Genomic DNA, 17,469 nt, shown 5'->3' with positions numbered 1-17,469 from the left:
AAGTTTAAATTTCTACTATGAGTACTATTCATATTTAGTACTTAGACTGTACATCAAGCACACATGGATGTGTACAGACGAAAACATATATAAAAGGAAAACAAGGTCTCGAACAACTATGTCCATAGAAAGAGCAGGAAACATATAAATCAGTCGATTGGCAAATTTATCTGATGAAATAGAAAATTTTATCTCAGAAAACATTTTTTTTTCCTTACATTCAAGGGGAACAAACTATTTTTATCGTGTTTCTGTTATCATTGTTAAAAAAATAGTAAATAGAATGTCATTTAAGCGGTAAGGATAAAAAAATTAAATTACCCAAATTATCAATAAATTTAAAAAATTCAAATGCCTTTTAGTGATTTGAATGTGAATTTATTAGCATGCCTTTCTAATAAAATAACGAATCTCACTTCAAATTAATGATTAAGTTATTGCAAATCAGAGAAATAAGAGTATCAAACTAGAAACATGAGTAACCATTAAAGTCATGAAAACTATTTCTTTTCCTTCGTAAATAGATGTATCTCATTGCAAATTAATAGTCAAAAAGTTGCAAATAAAGAATGACCAGTGTACCAAATAATGTTGTGGTTATGAAGTTGTAAATTAAGAAATAAGAATGTCACACATTGAAGACCTTTTTCAAATCTTGTGGTCAACAAATGTTATTTCTCCTAATAACTATTTCATATTTAAATGTAAACATATGTTAAATTATTTTATTTTATTTTTACTTTTTTTCAACTGTCTCTTAATTATGTCTTGTTGTTTTTTTTTTTAAAGTAAGCCAGACACATTTTTTAATTGCTTGGAGTTTCAACAATGTTATATTATACTATTCACATTTAAACATGCTTCTGCTTATTATAATTTTCTATTCCTCTTTATTTAAAAAATTTTGTTTTTTTATTCCAAACTAGGAAACCCGTGAGAATCTTTTGACTTAGCTTACTCTTCTTTTCTCCCCCCAAGTACTACATTTTCCATTAGTTGCAATTACATGGTTCTTCTTCTACCATCTTTTGCTTCTTCTTCTTCCTCCTTCTTCACACCTCTCAAAACAATCAAGTCAGAGTAATTTTCTTCAGACTGCAACAAAATATAATGGAGTGTGCGATTTCAAGCTCTACACTTTTCTCTCTTTTGATATTTGGATGCTTCACTTCGATAGTTTTCACGGGCCATGAGTCCAATGCTCAGCTCATACCTGAAGATGAAGGTAACATAATTTCAGGCTTGGGTTCACTAATGCTCGGTCTTCTCAATATTATTTTTATTTTTATTTTTTTGATCGTTAGCTTAGTTTCCTTATAAAATTAAAGGCATTTTCGTATTTTACAGTTATAAAATAGTGAAGTTTTATATTCTTCTGCAATTTTTCATGGAGAGAATACAATGGAATTGTACAACTGCTGTAATTTTCAAACTTGGTCCTTCATTTTCTCTCCATGAAGTGAACAGATTCTAAAAATTGAAATCCACTTTTTTTATTAACAGGTCACATCAAGATTTAATTAGGCCAACATGAGTTTTCTGCACTCGTTTGGGCATTGGGGACGCTCTCCTGGATAAGAGAAGACATTTATTGATTAATTAAGAGGAGAATCCCAAAGATATTTAATAAAAAGAACTAAAAAATTCTTTCTTAAAGACAAACAAAAAGAACAGAAATAAATTGCAAAAAATGCAAAGCATATAAGACCAATTGTAGATTTTCGACAAAGTATGCAAAGTCTCGATTAAAAAAAGCAACCGGTCTTTATATGCGCACTTTAATTTTTCTTGGATGTTTTCCGCTAATCTTTAATGGGAGAATTCTTGCTCATTTTTACCAAATGTCTTTGCCAATTAATGGTTTTTTTCAGCAATTTACCCTATATTTATTTCATATGATGTTTGGTTTAGCCCATGGATAATCTGTTTGAGTATTCTTATTTAGAGATTCAGAAGATCAGATCTGTTGTAATTGAACTATTTAGGTCTCATTTGATTAATAGAAACGAATGAAATGAAATGGATTGAAAAAATCAGTACAAAAATGAATTAAATTAAAATTCCCTCTCATAATAAGCACAATAAAACTCATTAATGTATACTATAAATAAATGTGAAAATTATCACACCCTCCAAAAATCTTATAAATTATAATTTCTAACCCAATGAACTAAATTACCCCTCTTTTTTATAGATGTGGTTCACCATCTCTTTTGATTATCTCATTTTTACTTTATTTTTTCAATCCATTCATTTTTAGTAACCAAATAGGACCTTAGATTTAGTAGAACAATCTTGATGATATATATGAGCTTGACAATATGTGAATACATATATAAGGTTGATCATCTCATTTTTACTTTTATTTTTTCAATCCATTCCTTTCTAGTAACCAAACAAGACCTTAGATTTAGTAGAATCATCTTAATGATATATAAGAGCCTTGACAATATGTGGATACATATATAATTTAAGGTTGATGAGAATATTAATAAGTATGCATATTAAATATGGATGAGAAAGAAGTCATTAATATAAATATGTGAATACATATATAAGGTTGATCATCTCATTTTTACTTTTATTTTTTCAATCCATTCCTTTCTAGTAACCAAACAAGACCTTAGATTTAGTAGAATCATCTTAATGATATATAAGAGCCTTGACAATATGTGGATACATATATAATTTAAGGTTGATGAGAATATTAATAAGTATGCATATTAAATATGGATGAGAAAGAAGTCATTAATATAAATACGAGGATTAGTGTTCATGTTGAAAATCAAACATGTACAGCGAGCCACGTGAAGTTCTTGACATTGATTTTATGGATAAGATGTTTATGAATATACATAAATCCTCTTGTTGGTGAATGAAAAAAAAAAAGATTTTTGTTGGATGCAGTGAAAGTTCTAGAAGCAATAACATCGAAGATAGAGGACTGGAATTGGAAGGTGATCCCAAGTTCTTGTATGGATGCAAACTTCAATCAGAGTTTCACCTGCAATTGCACTTACCAAAGTAGAACCATTTGCCATGTTACAAGCATGTATGTATATATCTTCATTTCTAATCTGGAATTTTTTGCAGTGAAGAGATATTCATAAAAAGAAAGGGATATAAGCTGGAAACGTTGATTCAGTGTAGTCTATAGAAGTTTTTAATAATTTAATTATGTTTCGAAATTTTTTTATTGTCTATTTAGATTTGGCATCATTAAGTCACATCAAGAGGCATTTATGTTTAATTTATAGGGGAGAAACTGGCGGGTTGACTTATGTGGACAGGAGGCACAAACCATTTTATTTGATTAAAGTATACTTTTAGTCATCTAGCTTGAGTTTTAATTTAATTATTTAATTTTGTAGAGTATCTTTTTAGTCCTTTAATCCTAATATTGTTAGTTTTAAATGATTATTTTGTGTATCAATCAGTGTTATTTTGAAAAAATTAAACTTAATATCTCAATGTTTGAGAATATTTTGTCAATATTTGAAAATTTAATATAAAATTTATTAGGATAAAACTAATAGTATTCATGTTAAAAGACTAAAAAGATATTATGAAGTTAAGGGATTAAAATCAAATGTTGTGTAAAGTTACAGAATTAAATGTATACTTTAGCACATTTCATTTCAAAATTGATCATTTCTTTGCACCTTGAATCTTGTTAGTTCTATCTTAAAATAAATTTTTATCTCTACCTCTAATAAGAACCAAAAAAATTATTGTTTAATAATTTTTCTAGTATTCAATAATGACAGAAAGGTAAGAATGAATATTAAAAAATAATACCTTATAAATAGGAAATTAATATTCTCTCTATGCCTTATAAATAAAACTAGAGGAATATATTAAATACTATAATTCTTTATGGTTAAAATAAATATAGGTTTAAATAGGCGGCTGAATCTAAGCCTATTTTTTGAGGCTTTTATATAAAAAATCTCAATTTTCAAAACTTAAATTAAAAAATAATAATAGGATGAAATGATTAGCCCATTGAACCCATCCACATTTCCGGTTCTATAAATATTAGGCTTGGCAATCATATCATTTTACTTTATGCAATGTACATTCAAAAGCGTGAACCATATATGCTCGCAGGTCCCGTTTCTTCTTTATTATATATTTTGCGTCCCTTCCTTATTTACAACAACTAGTTGATTTGACCTTGGGATATATGACTATAATATTATTAATAGTAAAGTCTCGCGGCATCGCAACAAAATTATTGTGTTAAAACAACACATATTGGTGCTAATTATAACAGAATTTCTTTGAAATTTAGCTCCAATGTAAACATTTTAGTGATATGTTTTTCTTTTTCATGACAGCCAGCTGGGGGGTTACAATCTATCTAGAGTTTTACTAAGTGATTTTGGGAACCTTACCCATCTGCAAAATCTGTAAGTGATTAATTCTTACATTTCTATTTTTTTAATATATGGCATAATATATATGTGTATATGTGTGTGTATATAAATATGCTCGGCAATTTCACGTTTGAAAGGTAACTTTGATATGTCGCAGTTATTTGAGTGGCGCCAATTTGTATGGATCAATCCCAAGAAGCTTTGCTAGACTGCCTCTCGTTACATTGTAAGTGATCTATGTTCTGCGTGCATGCATCTATACAATCTAGAACTATTTGACTAAACGCATTATTCATCCCTTAAACTTATGCTTCAGACAACTTCAAGTAAGTCAAATCAGCGGTCCAATCCCAGAGGAAATTGGCAATATTACAACTTTGGAGGAGTTGTAAGTGTAATTCAATACGCTTTGAGATTCTGAAATTTGTTGCTGTAATGACAAATAGTTTTATGGTTTTGCTGCTTTTGTAGAGTCTTGTACAGTAATCAGTTAGAAGGAACTCTTCCTTCTAGTCTAGGAAAATTGAAGCAGTTACGCAAATTGTAAGAATAATTTATGTGCAAATGATTTTGTTTTTATCCTAGTTAAATTGTAACTCACAAATCATGTTACAGATAGGTTTTCATGTTGCTTTTGGCTGTATTTTCCATCTACAAATCTGCAGGGATCTTTCTGGAAATAATTTGTCAGGTACAATACCTGAAAGTTTTGGCAATTTGAAGAACCTAAATTTTACGTGAGTGATATAGTATGATTAATTGACTCCATCCTTTCAATATAGATGTGTATATAAATGAGAATTTGTGGTCTGAAACGTAAGTTGGACATGTTGCAGTGATTTATCTAACAACTCTATGAGTGGATCAATCCCAAGGAGCTTTGCTAAACTCCCTCTTGTTACATTGTAAGTAGTCGGACAGTAGAATGACAATAAAGTTCCAAATGAGATAATTGATGACAATTAGGTTCTTGACAAATTTTCGAAAACATAAATTGATGCACATATTCATTAAGGCAATTACAAACATAGACATCTCAATTATAAACTGGGAGTTACATTTAGATTTTAAAAATATTATTTTCTATTGGAATTACTTAATTTCAATTGTTTAAATCGATATTTGCAGTTATTTTTTCAATTTCTATTGGGACATAATGCTATTAATTCTCTCTTTTAAAACTTAACTGTCATTCCCGTCAATCAATTGTGAATAGCCAAACCTTATTTTCATCAATGTTTTGCATTCATGCATGCATCTATACAAGCTTCAACTTTTTGACAAATGTATTATTCATCTCGGAAAATTATGCTTCAGATATCTTTCACGTAATCGAATTAGTGGTCTGATTCCAAAAGAAATTGGTGATATTACAACTTTGGAGTATTTGTAAGTATTGTGAATCAGCAAGCTTTCAGTTTTTTAAATTTGGTGCTCTATTAAGAAATGGATTTATGGTTTTGCTTCCTTTTGAAGAGATTTGGAAGATAATTTGTTAGAAGGACCTCTTCCCTCTAGTCTCGGAAAATTGGAGCAGTTGAGTTCATTGTAAGAATATTTAATTTATGCAGAAATTATTTTCTTTTATCTTACTTGGATTGTAAGTCATGTTATAGATGGGTTTTTAATTATATTGCTTCTGGATGTGTTTTCTACTTATAATTTGCAGGATTCTTTCAGGGAATAATTTGTCAGGGACAATACCTGAAAGCTTTGGCAATCTGAAGAAATTGGAAGATGTGTGAGTGATATAATACAATTCAGCCATTCTCTAGGTTGTGTTAAACCCTTAGAAATTTTCTGAATTCTAAAATATCTTCTAATATTTTCTGCAGTAGGTTAAATGGGAACAATATTTCAGGTAAATTACCCAATTTTATTGGGAACTGGACTGAACTTCGATCATTGTAAGTGTATTTTACTCTAACTCACTAATATACTTGTTGAAAAATAAACTTGCTTAGTGAATGTTGATCCTTTCATGAGAGGCACATATATTAACAAACAATTTGAATTATCTAAAGTACTTATGTGTTAAATTAATCCAAACAAGTGAAAAGGCTAAATGGGCTAGGTTTTTTTGAAATTTTTCTTTGTTTTGTTTACCACTTTTTATTTTCAAAATTCCTTTTTTGACAACTTTTTTTTTTGGCAGGTATTTGCTGGGAACGTCGATGGAAGGTCCAATTCCTCCGACCATTTCTCAGCTAAGAAATTTGACTTATTTGTGAGTATGCTTCTTCCTTTTGTAAACTGTTTGCACACTCTTCTTCAATGGCCGTAAAGTTAATTTAATCTTCAAAAAGAATCTCTTCTTGTTTTTTTTTTTGGGGGTCATTGAGGATGCTTTATTATTGTCACTATTATTATTTTGAATTTATAATTCAGGACAATATCCGATTTGCGTGGACCAACAACAATGAGATTTCCTAACCTGGAAAATTTGACATCATTGGCTTCCTTGTAAGTTGAGAAGCCTCTTCTGCTAAGAGAAAATCTGTTTATTGCCCCTGAACTGTTTTTAATGAATTTAATTTTTTTTTATACTTTTTTTACTCTCAGGGTGTTGAGAAACTGCTCCATCCATGATTCCATTCCAATTTACATTGGTAAAATGGAAAGCTTACGAGAACTGTAAGTTGCTTCATCCTTATATATTGCCAATCTAGAATCCTCTAAACAGCATCCTCAATTTAACTTCAATTGAAAACTTAATTATTCCTAATTTAGACATAATTACTTCTATCATTATTGACTATATATTATTGGAACTATTATTTTCTCTTTATTCTTCCTTTCGTTATGGTTATGAGGAGATATTTAATTTTGTTACATATGGATTGCAGAGATTTGAGCTTTAACAAGTTGACTGGTGAAATCCCAGACAACATGAATGGCTTGGGGCTATCTTACATGTAATGGAGTACTTGCTATACAAGTATCTATACAAGTAATAGTTTTTGTATCTATACTTGATTTTTTTTATTAATCATGTGTGCAGGTTTCTGACTAGAAATTCTCTAAGTGGAAAAATTCCTGAATGGATACTGCAAAAGAACTATTACTTGTTAGTACAAATTTTTTATTTTAATTTCTTTATCATTACAATATTCCAATGCTATTATTTGAAATTAATTATTTACTGTAAATCCTATTAACAAAAACTTCTTTATGGCAACCTCTTGTCATTTTGTTTTATAATTTCACTCCACTTTTCCATCCAGGGATTTATCTTACAACAATTTTTCAGAGTCTACTGTTACTATTCCCAATTGTCAGCATGGTAACATGTAAGCTTCTCTCTGATCTCTCTCTCTCTCTATAGATCCCCCCTCCCCCAAATTTTTTTATCTCTAAGCCATTATTTGTGTTACACAGAAACTTGGGTTCAAGCATGTCATCTTCAGCAGGCACCTCGTATGATTATGCTTATGGCCATACTATTTTGATTATTCTACATGCCCCACATTTAAATAATCTATATAGTGAAAACTTTTATTCATGTTGCAGGCTAACTTGCTTAAAAAGGGGCCTTCCTTGTGAAGGAAAACCCAAGTGTAAGTATTTAAATGCGTTTTTCATGCTCAAATGTTTGAGAAAACTAAATCAGCTAAAAAAGCAAACTCATCGATTATGAAAGTTTCATCACTAATTGGGTTTTGACCGGATGACATTTTTTCTTATGTTGTCATTACGAATGCAGATTATAAATTTTCATAAATTGTGGAGGATCTGGATTAACATATAAGGGGAATACATATGAAGACGACACCAATCCACAAGGTACCTCGTACTTTTATTTATCAAGAGATAACTGGGCCTATAGCAGTACAGGAGTATTCTTCCTAAGTTCTAATGATGCTGGTTATAAAGCAACAAACACACCTTCTCTCAACATTACTAGTCCAATCTACCGAACAGCTCGTCATTCCCCTCTGTCTCTCAAGTACCATGGCCTCTGTATGCGTAATGGAAATTACAATGTCAAACTTCACTTTGCTGAGATTATGTTTCTCAAGACCGAAATTTCAGTAGGCTTGGAAGGCGCATATTTGATGTTTCAATTCAAGTAAGTCTCCCCTGTTGGATCTAATTTTTTTCCTCTAGGTATTAAATAATCCAATTGAGAGAAATAAATAAGATCACCACCATGTTTATCTGTCTCTTCAATGGAGGGCTAAATTGCTAAAGACAGTAATCTACATCCATAGTCAGACTTAAATGTTAAGTGAATCGAATCTTTATCTCTTGCAAATGAATCGTACTCTTAAAGGATTTCTGTAATACAATCAATAATGCTTTGTCAAGCTTTCAACTGCTTTTTCTATGGTAACAAATGTTCTGACAAAGGTTGAAACTTTTGCATGTACATCTTGACAGGGAACAAAAGTTTGAGCGATTTCAACATTATGGAGAAAGCTGGCGGTGTTGGTAAGAGCATTGTCAAAGACTTTAACGTTACTGTGAATGATCACACCTTGGAGATTCATTTATACTGGGCTGGGAAAGGAACTACAACTATTCCTCATAATGATGTTTATGGACCTACCATATCTGCAATTTCAGTCACGCCCAGTAAGTCAAATCTCATTTATTGGTAACTCTTTCTAGCTTAAGCTAAGTGATGACCCTTTGATTTTGATATGAATAATAAGCATTTCTACATTATTTGTTGTAGATTTTGAAATTCTTTCAGAAAAGCTTTCTACTGGAGCCATTGCAGGAATTGTGGCTGGATCATGCCTGTTCCCCATACTAATACTATTCATCCTCAAAAGATGGGTTTCCTAGGTGGCAAAGATTCCAAAGACAGACGTAAGATCAAAATCTAAAATAAAAAAGATGGTATATTGATTGATAATAATTTGGTAATGACTTTTTATACGTAAATATGACATGCAAGTCAAATGGATAAGCACTGATTTTTGTATATTAATGTGATTACTACTTGTTTCCTGCAACTTCAATGGGTTCTGCTTTCATTTATGTAACCTTTGATGCAGAATTCCTAGATCTCAAAACAGGTTATTTCTCTTTAAAACAAATCCAAGATGCCACTAATAACTTTGCCCCAGAAAATAAGATTGGTGAAGGAGGTTTTGGATCAGTGTACAAGGTGATTTTTTATGTATTATGGCTATATTTAACTATGATTAAATAACTGATTTTAACAATATTTGATTTTATGCTTAAGAAAGATCGATGATGAAGATTAAGACTCAACAGTTGACTCAATTGTAGGGTGTACTATCAGATGGTGTTGAGATAGCTGTGAAGCAACTTTCCTCCAAATCAAAGCAAGGAAATCGTGAATTTGTTAATGAAATTGGAACCATATTTACTTTGCAACATCCAAACCTTGTCAAACTTTATGGTTGTTGTGTTGAAGGAAACCAATTGTTGCTAATATATGAGTACATGGAGAACAACAATCTTGCCAGTGCTCTTTTTGGTAAGAATTCCATCGGATTCTTTGCAATAAAAATTAACATATATAGTTCTTGTTTAGAAGATAATTTTGGAGGTGACTTAGTATCCCAAGATACAAGACATGTTTGACAAACTTACCATATAATTAATAAGGCTTTATTAAATATACTCATCCTTATTCCTTATTTATTATATTCTCTCTCTTCTCTCTCTCTTTAAGGTTATTCAATAAAAGGTATTTTTGAAAATTTATATTTTTGTTTTGAAAAAAATTAGAATGTAAAGTATATTTAATTGGCTTTATTAGTATTTGTAATTTTGTCTAAATCTATCTTAAATGGAGATAGCATGTATTTATAAGGAAAAGATGACAAATGAAATCATTTTAGTTGTTTTTTTTCAATTTCGTTTGTTTTGAAAATATGTAATTGATACTAATGTTAGGTGGTCAAGGGTTGAAGCTACACTTGGACTGGCCTACAAGAATGAAAATATGTGTAGGGATAGCAAGAGGATTATCTTATCTTCACGAGGAATCAATGTTGAAAATTGTGCATAGGGATATTAAGGCAACAAATGTCTTACTTGATAAGGATTTGAATGCTAAGATTTCAGATTTTGGCTTAGCCAAGCTTGATGAAGAAGAGAATACCCATATTAGCACAAGAATAGCAGGAACAATGTCAGTATTCTATTGCATCTTTTCATTATGTCAATTCTTAAATTTGGTATTAGTATTTATAGGCCTTTTCTTCTTAGACTTCACTTGCATATTAATTATTTGTTTTATGACATGACTAATGATTTATTAACATTACATGTTCTCTTTTCAGTGGTTATATAGCTCCTGAATATGCGTTGCGAGGATATTTGACTGAAAAAGCAGATGTTTATAGCTTCGGAGTTGTTGCTTTAGAGATTGCTAGTGGAAAAAGCAACACAAGTTACAGGCCAAAAGAGGAGTTTGTTTATCTTCTTGATTGGGTTAGTGACATTATTTATATTTAACATTAATGATGTTCAATATATACCAAAGATTTGTGTCCTTCCTAATTTTCTATCAAAGAGTTTCATCCATTTCTATAAGATCAAAATCAAATTAACACACACACTTGACAATAAAAAGCATTTTTAATATAAGATAAATTTACAATTTTCCCAAGTATTTTTAATTTGTCTATGATATTGTTAGTCTTTCAATTATACAAACCCTTTTCTATACATAGTCTCTCATTCTAAATGCTTAATTCAATTTCTTCAGGATAAAAAACTATTTTTCAAGTCAATTTACTAACAGTATTATCTCTTTTTCTAGCAAAGAAAAACAATGATACATCTTCATAAATTCATGGCTTAATTCAATTTCTAATAACTACACACTTTCATGTCATTGAAGGCCTATGTTCTTCAAGAGCAAGGAAACCTTCTTGAGCTTGTGGATCCAAGTCTTTGTTCAAACTACCCCTCACAAGAAGCCTTGAGAATGTTGGAGGTGGCACTCCTATGCACTAACCCGTCTCCAACTCTCAGACCACCCATGTCCTCTGTGGTTAGTATGCTTGAAGGAAAATCACTGATTGAAGCACCAATAATCACATGCCAAGAGGGTGACCTAGATGCAAGTGCAAGAATCAAAGCTTTTGAGATGCTATCACAAGACAACAATAGCCAAACCTTCGTTTCTTACACAATCCGACATGAAAGTTTGGAGCAAAGAATTGAGGCAACGGATGGATGAATGGATTGTTTCCTCTATTTCTTTTCTCTATACTAAAGATTTCCCTTCATCTAGTTGGTTTTTCTACAATTCCAATGGATATATGGTTTGATCATATTGTAGGTTGGATAATTAATTTGTATGAAATTGCAATAATCTTTCATAAATGAGTATATATTGTTAGAAGTAGAGAGTGATAAACATGCACATGCAAGATTAAAAAAATATAACATGAAGTGTGAAGAAGAATTTTCTTGTGCTTATAATTAGTTACTCTATTTTGCATATTAAATGTAATGTATAATTGATGTGACACAGCCTTGCATTTATATATATATATATATATATGTATGTATATGTATATTTATTGTTTTTAAGGAGAATCATATTTGAGGACCTGGGAAGACAATTATTTACAAATAAGGACTAACATGGAATGAATTGTTACTAAAATAAAAACATATACTTATTTTTTTCTTAAATGGAACTTGTTCTCAGTCTTGTTTGTAAATAACTTTCTTTTTAGGTCCTTTGATGTGATTATCCCTTGTTTTTATTGTATTTACTAATGCGCAATGTTAAATTCATGCATGCCTAGTTTTCTGGTAAAGGATGATAGGATATTGGGAGCATTATTCAAACGAAGTTGCAAGTTTTGAGGCTTTGACCTAGAAACAAATTAAAGGAAATATACAACCATCCAAGGAATAATGATTTAGAAATATCTAAGATATTGCCACCTCCCTTTTAATATGTTTATATGTTTTTAGTCATTCAAGGGCTTGGAAATATTTATAGACTAAAATCTCTTTATTAGTTTAAGATATAGAAAATATTTTAATATAGAATTTTAATATTAGACTAAATTAAAATATAACATTTTGTTTTTGGAATAAATTAAATTTATATTTTAAAATATATTTTGTAAATAGATGTGGAAAAGAGAATTAGATGTTTGAAACGTGAGAATTTGGGATCTGAAACGTAACTTGGATATGTTGCAGTTATTTATCCAACAACTCTAAGCATGGATCAATCCCAAGGAGCTTTGCTGAACTCCGTCATGTTATATTGTAAGAAATCGAAAGGAAGAATGGCAATGAAATTCCAAAAGAGATAATTTATGATAATTAGGTTCTCAATAAAATTTTTTGAAAAATAAATTGCAAATATTAATTTAAGCAGTTACAAATATAAACTAAGTGTTTCATTTAGAATTCGAATCTCTTATTTAATATTGAAATTATTTAATTTGCAACTATTTGAATCAATATTTGCAAGTTATTTTCTAATTTTTTTTATCAAAAACCTAACTGTCATGAATTCTCTCTTTCAGGACTTAATTGTCATTCTCCCTAATCAAAACTTGTGAACATCCAAACCTTACTTTCATCTACGATTTGCATACATGCATCTATGCAAGCTTCAGCTTTTTGACGAATGCGTTATTCATCATTTCGTAAAATTATGCTTCAGATGTCTTTCACGTAATCAAATCAGTGGTCCAATTCCAAAAGAAATTGGTGACAGTACAACTTTGGAGGAGCTGTAAGTGTAAATCAATAAGCTTCGATCAGTTTTTGAAATTTCTTGCTCTTCTGAGAAATGACTTTATGGTGTTGCTTCCTTTTGCAGAGATTTGGAAGATAATCTGTTGGAGGGATCTCTTCCTTCTAGTCTTGGAAAATTGTAGCAATTACGCGGATCGTAAGAATATTTTATACACAAATGATTTTCCTTTTATCTTAGTTAAATTGTAACTAACACAAGTCATGTTATAGATAGGTTTTCATATTGCTTTTGGATGCCTTTTCTGTTTATAAATTTGCAGGGTTCTTTCTGGAAATAATTTGTCGGGCACAATACCTGAAAGTTTTGGCAATCTAAAGAATTTAGAAGAATTGTGAGTCATATAAAATGATTCAGACTTTCTCTATGTTGTGTCAAACCCTTATAATTTTATGAATTCTAAAATTCTCCTAATATTGTCTGCAGTAGGTTAAATGGGAACAATATGTTAGGTAATGTCACACCCTAAAAATAGAGGGTGACCGGCATGGTGTGAATCACTCACACGTTCCCGTAAGCCTCAAAATGAACATTTATTTCATTTTACAAAAGAAAAGAACAAAATTTAATCAAATCACCTGAGAATTAAAATAACTCCTTTAAACTCATTATCATAAGAAAGTATCGACGTTTTTGTAGAAATTTCAGCAGAACCTCCCCTGTAACTAAGATCTCTTGAAAATTCTACAACGAAATTTTTTACAGATAACAATATAAATCAGGAGCGTAGCTCCTTCCAACCAACAACCAATATACAGACCAAAAATAAGGTTTATCAACAACCTATGTGGAGCATCTACTCTTTCTTTCAAATCAAAAAGACATACAAATTATATATTTACATTAAAAGCAACAATACCAATCAAAATGTCCACCCACTGTAGCTAGTTGCCCTTTAGAGGTCGATGGTGGGATTAGCTCAGCTAACAAATTTGAGACCAAAATAATTTTTTCAGTGAATAGCATTCCCATGGTAAAATTCTTAGAATTTAAATCAATAAACTTCAATAATGGTGTCAACTAATTAAAAATAATTCTACAAAGATTTATAAGCCTATAAGTTATATCCATAATTGTAAAATAAGAGTAAATTGAAAACAATTTATGTTATCATGCTTAAAGAAAACAATTTACTCACATATTCCTTAAAGTGGTAAAATTGTTAGTCAAATCATGTAAATTTTAAAAACACATTAATTAACATTTAGAATCTTGAGAACTCAATACAACAGGTTACAAACGTAAACACACAGTCCATGAGAATAAATAACCAAACGCGGCTTATGCCACGGAAACAAATGTGGACACACCAGTCCACGAGGGTAAGTAACCAAACGCAGTCGATGCTACGAAACAAACGTGGACACACAGTCCACGAGGGCAAATAACCAAACGCGACTTAGGCCACAGAATCAAATACGGGTACAAAGCCCGCAAAATGCCAAACGTGAGAATAAAGCTCACGAAACAAACTAGCTAGTGTTTAACCACAGCGCTCTACGAGCTAACGGAACTGCCATTAGCAGCAGTGTTCTGTTTCTAGTTCTCTTAAAATCATGTTTTAAACATGCAAGAAAAATAATTATTATTGAAATAAATTATCATCCTTACTACCAAACTCACATAAACTGTTTTCAAATCTTAATATTTGTCAAACTCATAAACTTGCACTAATTAAGTATCTAATAAATTTTAAAGTTTAACAACTATACAAAAATGATTTCATCCATCTTGAAATATATTTTTCAAGAATCAATAAATACACATATCATAACTCATTTGTCCTTCATTGATATTTCATAATTTTCAAAATTAATATAATCTATAAGAATAAAATATTTCAAGAAAAAGGCTATTAAAAATAAAAATAAATTAAATGGAATGCTATTCACTTACTCGTCAGAACTTCAAACTCTCAAGATATCCTTTCCTCTAATTCTGGTCAGGGCCCCATTCTTCCTCATGCCCTATCAGAATAAAAATAAATGAAATTTTTAAACCTAACTCCAAATCAACCATTATCATTTAAAATTCCCAAAACCAGCATCATATTTATAGTTGATCCAAGTGTTATCATTAACATCACTAATCCCAACTGATTTATTTTAGTCAAACCATCCATTCCTAATTCCATAGCTTGCATACTAACATACTTCTCCCACAAAACATTATCCTTCATACTTACAACCTTTCCCATTCTTGAGGTAATAATTTTTTCATAGGTTTTGTACCAATTACTTTAGGTGCATAAATTCTAATTATTTAAATTATATATCCAAGCCACTCCCTTCCTACCTTTCCTTAATAGTTTCTTTACCCATAACTCAATTCAAGTTAAATTTATTTATCTCATAGGATTATGACCCACACACACACACACACACACACATAGCAAATTTTTGAACAAACTTCCAACTTAAATTTGAATCTTCTCCCTCCTATAACAGCACAGCACAACAGTAACAAAAGGCATGCATAATATTTTTTTTTCTCAGCCACGTACAGCCATAGACAGCCATAGAGGAGCCAAATTTTTTTTCTACCACTTTAATCACCAATTCACATATATACAAAGTAAAAGAAGCCTAAACGTGAAGCCTTCTCACCTTGACTCATCACAACAAAAACAAAGATGAAGGAAATTGAAACAGCCGGCTGAATAGGGGAGATATAATCCGAACACTGTCACGATTCACAGCAATGAAAGGAGCTTGACTCCACAGCACTAATACAAGCTTACAATAATAGCTCTACTCTAATTTTGATGCTTTGTGATTTCCCAGCTCAGAACACATGAACTGAATAGCACGTAGAGAGAACGCAAAAACAGGGAGCACATAACAGTAAAGGAGAGCACAAAGCTCACGGTTGAGCTAGGAAGGAAAGACTCATGAATCTAGCTCCAACGACTAAGTCTCATGCCAGCAACAACCTAAACAGACGACAGAAACTGAGCAGCGACCGAACCCAATAAAGACAGCCAGAAATAGAACAGAGAATGATAATAAAGATAGGGAATACAGGGGAAACAAACCAGAGCAACTTATAGCTTCAACTGCACCAGCCACCACCGTGAACAAAAATGGATGAGGAGTTGACGATCACTGGAATGAGAAAAGGGTCAGAGGTGCAAAGAATAGATTGAGTCGGTTATATTCTCGTACTCTCTCTCTCTCTCTCTCTCTGTTTTTCTGGAATGGTTGAGGAAGGGAAGGAACCTTTTATCATATTTGGAAAAAGGTAATTTTGTAATTTCAGAGAAGCAAAATAAAATAAAATCCCATTTTTATTGCATCAAGGATTCGAACCTGGAACCTTTAGGTTGTTTGGCATACACACTTCCATTTTACCCATACTTCTTATTGTTATAATTATCCCAAACATAGCTAAAATATATTCATATAGTTAATTAATATACATATATATATATATATATATATTTTTAAGGCTATTACATTCTTCTCCCCTTAAGAAATTCGGTTGTCTGAATTTTTTTTTTAAATTCATGCTTATCTTAATCCTCAAATAGGTGTGGATACTTAGCATGCATATCAGATTCGATTTCCCATGTACCTTCTTCTTGAGAATGGTTATGCCATAGCATTTTCACCGAAGCAATTTCTTTCGACCGCAACTTCTTAACTTGTTGATCCAAAATAGCCACGGGAACTTCTTCGTAAGATAAGTCTGGGGCTACTTGAATCCCTTGAGTCTCAATTACATGAGAAGGGTCATATAAATATTTTCGTAACATTGACACATGAAATACTGGATGAATACCAGACAATTCAGGCGGTAACGCCAAACTATAAGCAACTGCACTAATTCTTTCTAAAATCTCAAATGGGCCCACATTCCTTGGGTTCAATTTACCTTTCTTCCTAAATCTCATTACTCCTTTCATAGGAGACACCTTAAGAAATACTTTGTCTCTGACCATAAATTTTAACTCTCGACGTCGGTTATCCACATAAGACTTCTATCGACTCTAAGCTGTTATTAATCTTTCTCTAATCATTTTCACTTTCTCAATAGCATCTTACACCAAATCCGGTCCTAAAAAGTTAGTATCGCCAACATCAAACCATCCAATAGGAGACCTACATTACCTACCATAAAGTGCTTCATACTGGGCCATTTGTATGCTAGATTGATAACTATTGTTATAAGCAAACTCCACCAAGGCCAAGTAACGATCCCAACTGCCACCAAAGTCTAAAATATAAGATCTTAACATATCTTCAAGTATCTGAATAGTTCTCTCAGACTGGCCATTGGTTTGCGGGTGAAAAGCAGTACTGAGATCCAATTGAGTGCCTAAAGCTTCTTGGAAAGATCTCCAAAATCAAGAAGTAAATTGAGGACCTCTATCAG

General features: G+C 31.3%; 1 pseudogene; it reads left to right on the top strand.

Annotated features, from left to right (window-relative positions):
* The first annotated feature begins 1,007 nt into the window (after nucleotides 1-1,007).
* LOC129313437 (probable LRR receptor-like serine/threonine-protein kinase At1g53430) lies at nucleotides 1,008-11,726 on the top strand (annotated as a pseudogene).
* Nucleotides 11,727-17,469: the final 5,743 nt, after the last annotated feature.

This window comes from Prosopis cineraria, unplaced genomic scaffold (assembly GCF_029017545.1).
Source record: "Prosopis cineraria cultivar Desert tree isolate PC_DT_omini unplaced genomic scaffold, ASM2901754v1 PC6, whole genome shotgun sequence".
Taxonomy (NCBI): Eukaryota; Viridiplantae; Streptophyta; class Magnoliopsida; order Fabales; family Fabaceae; genus Prosopis; species Prosopis cineraria.
Note: the sequence above shows the minus strand (reverse complement) of the source record. Positions and strands in the feature narration are given on the sequence as shown.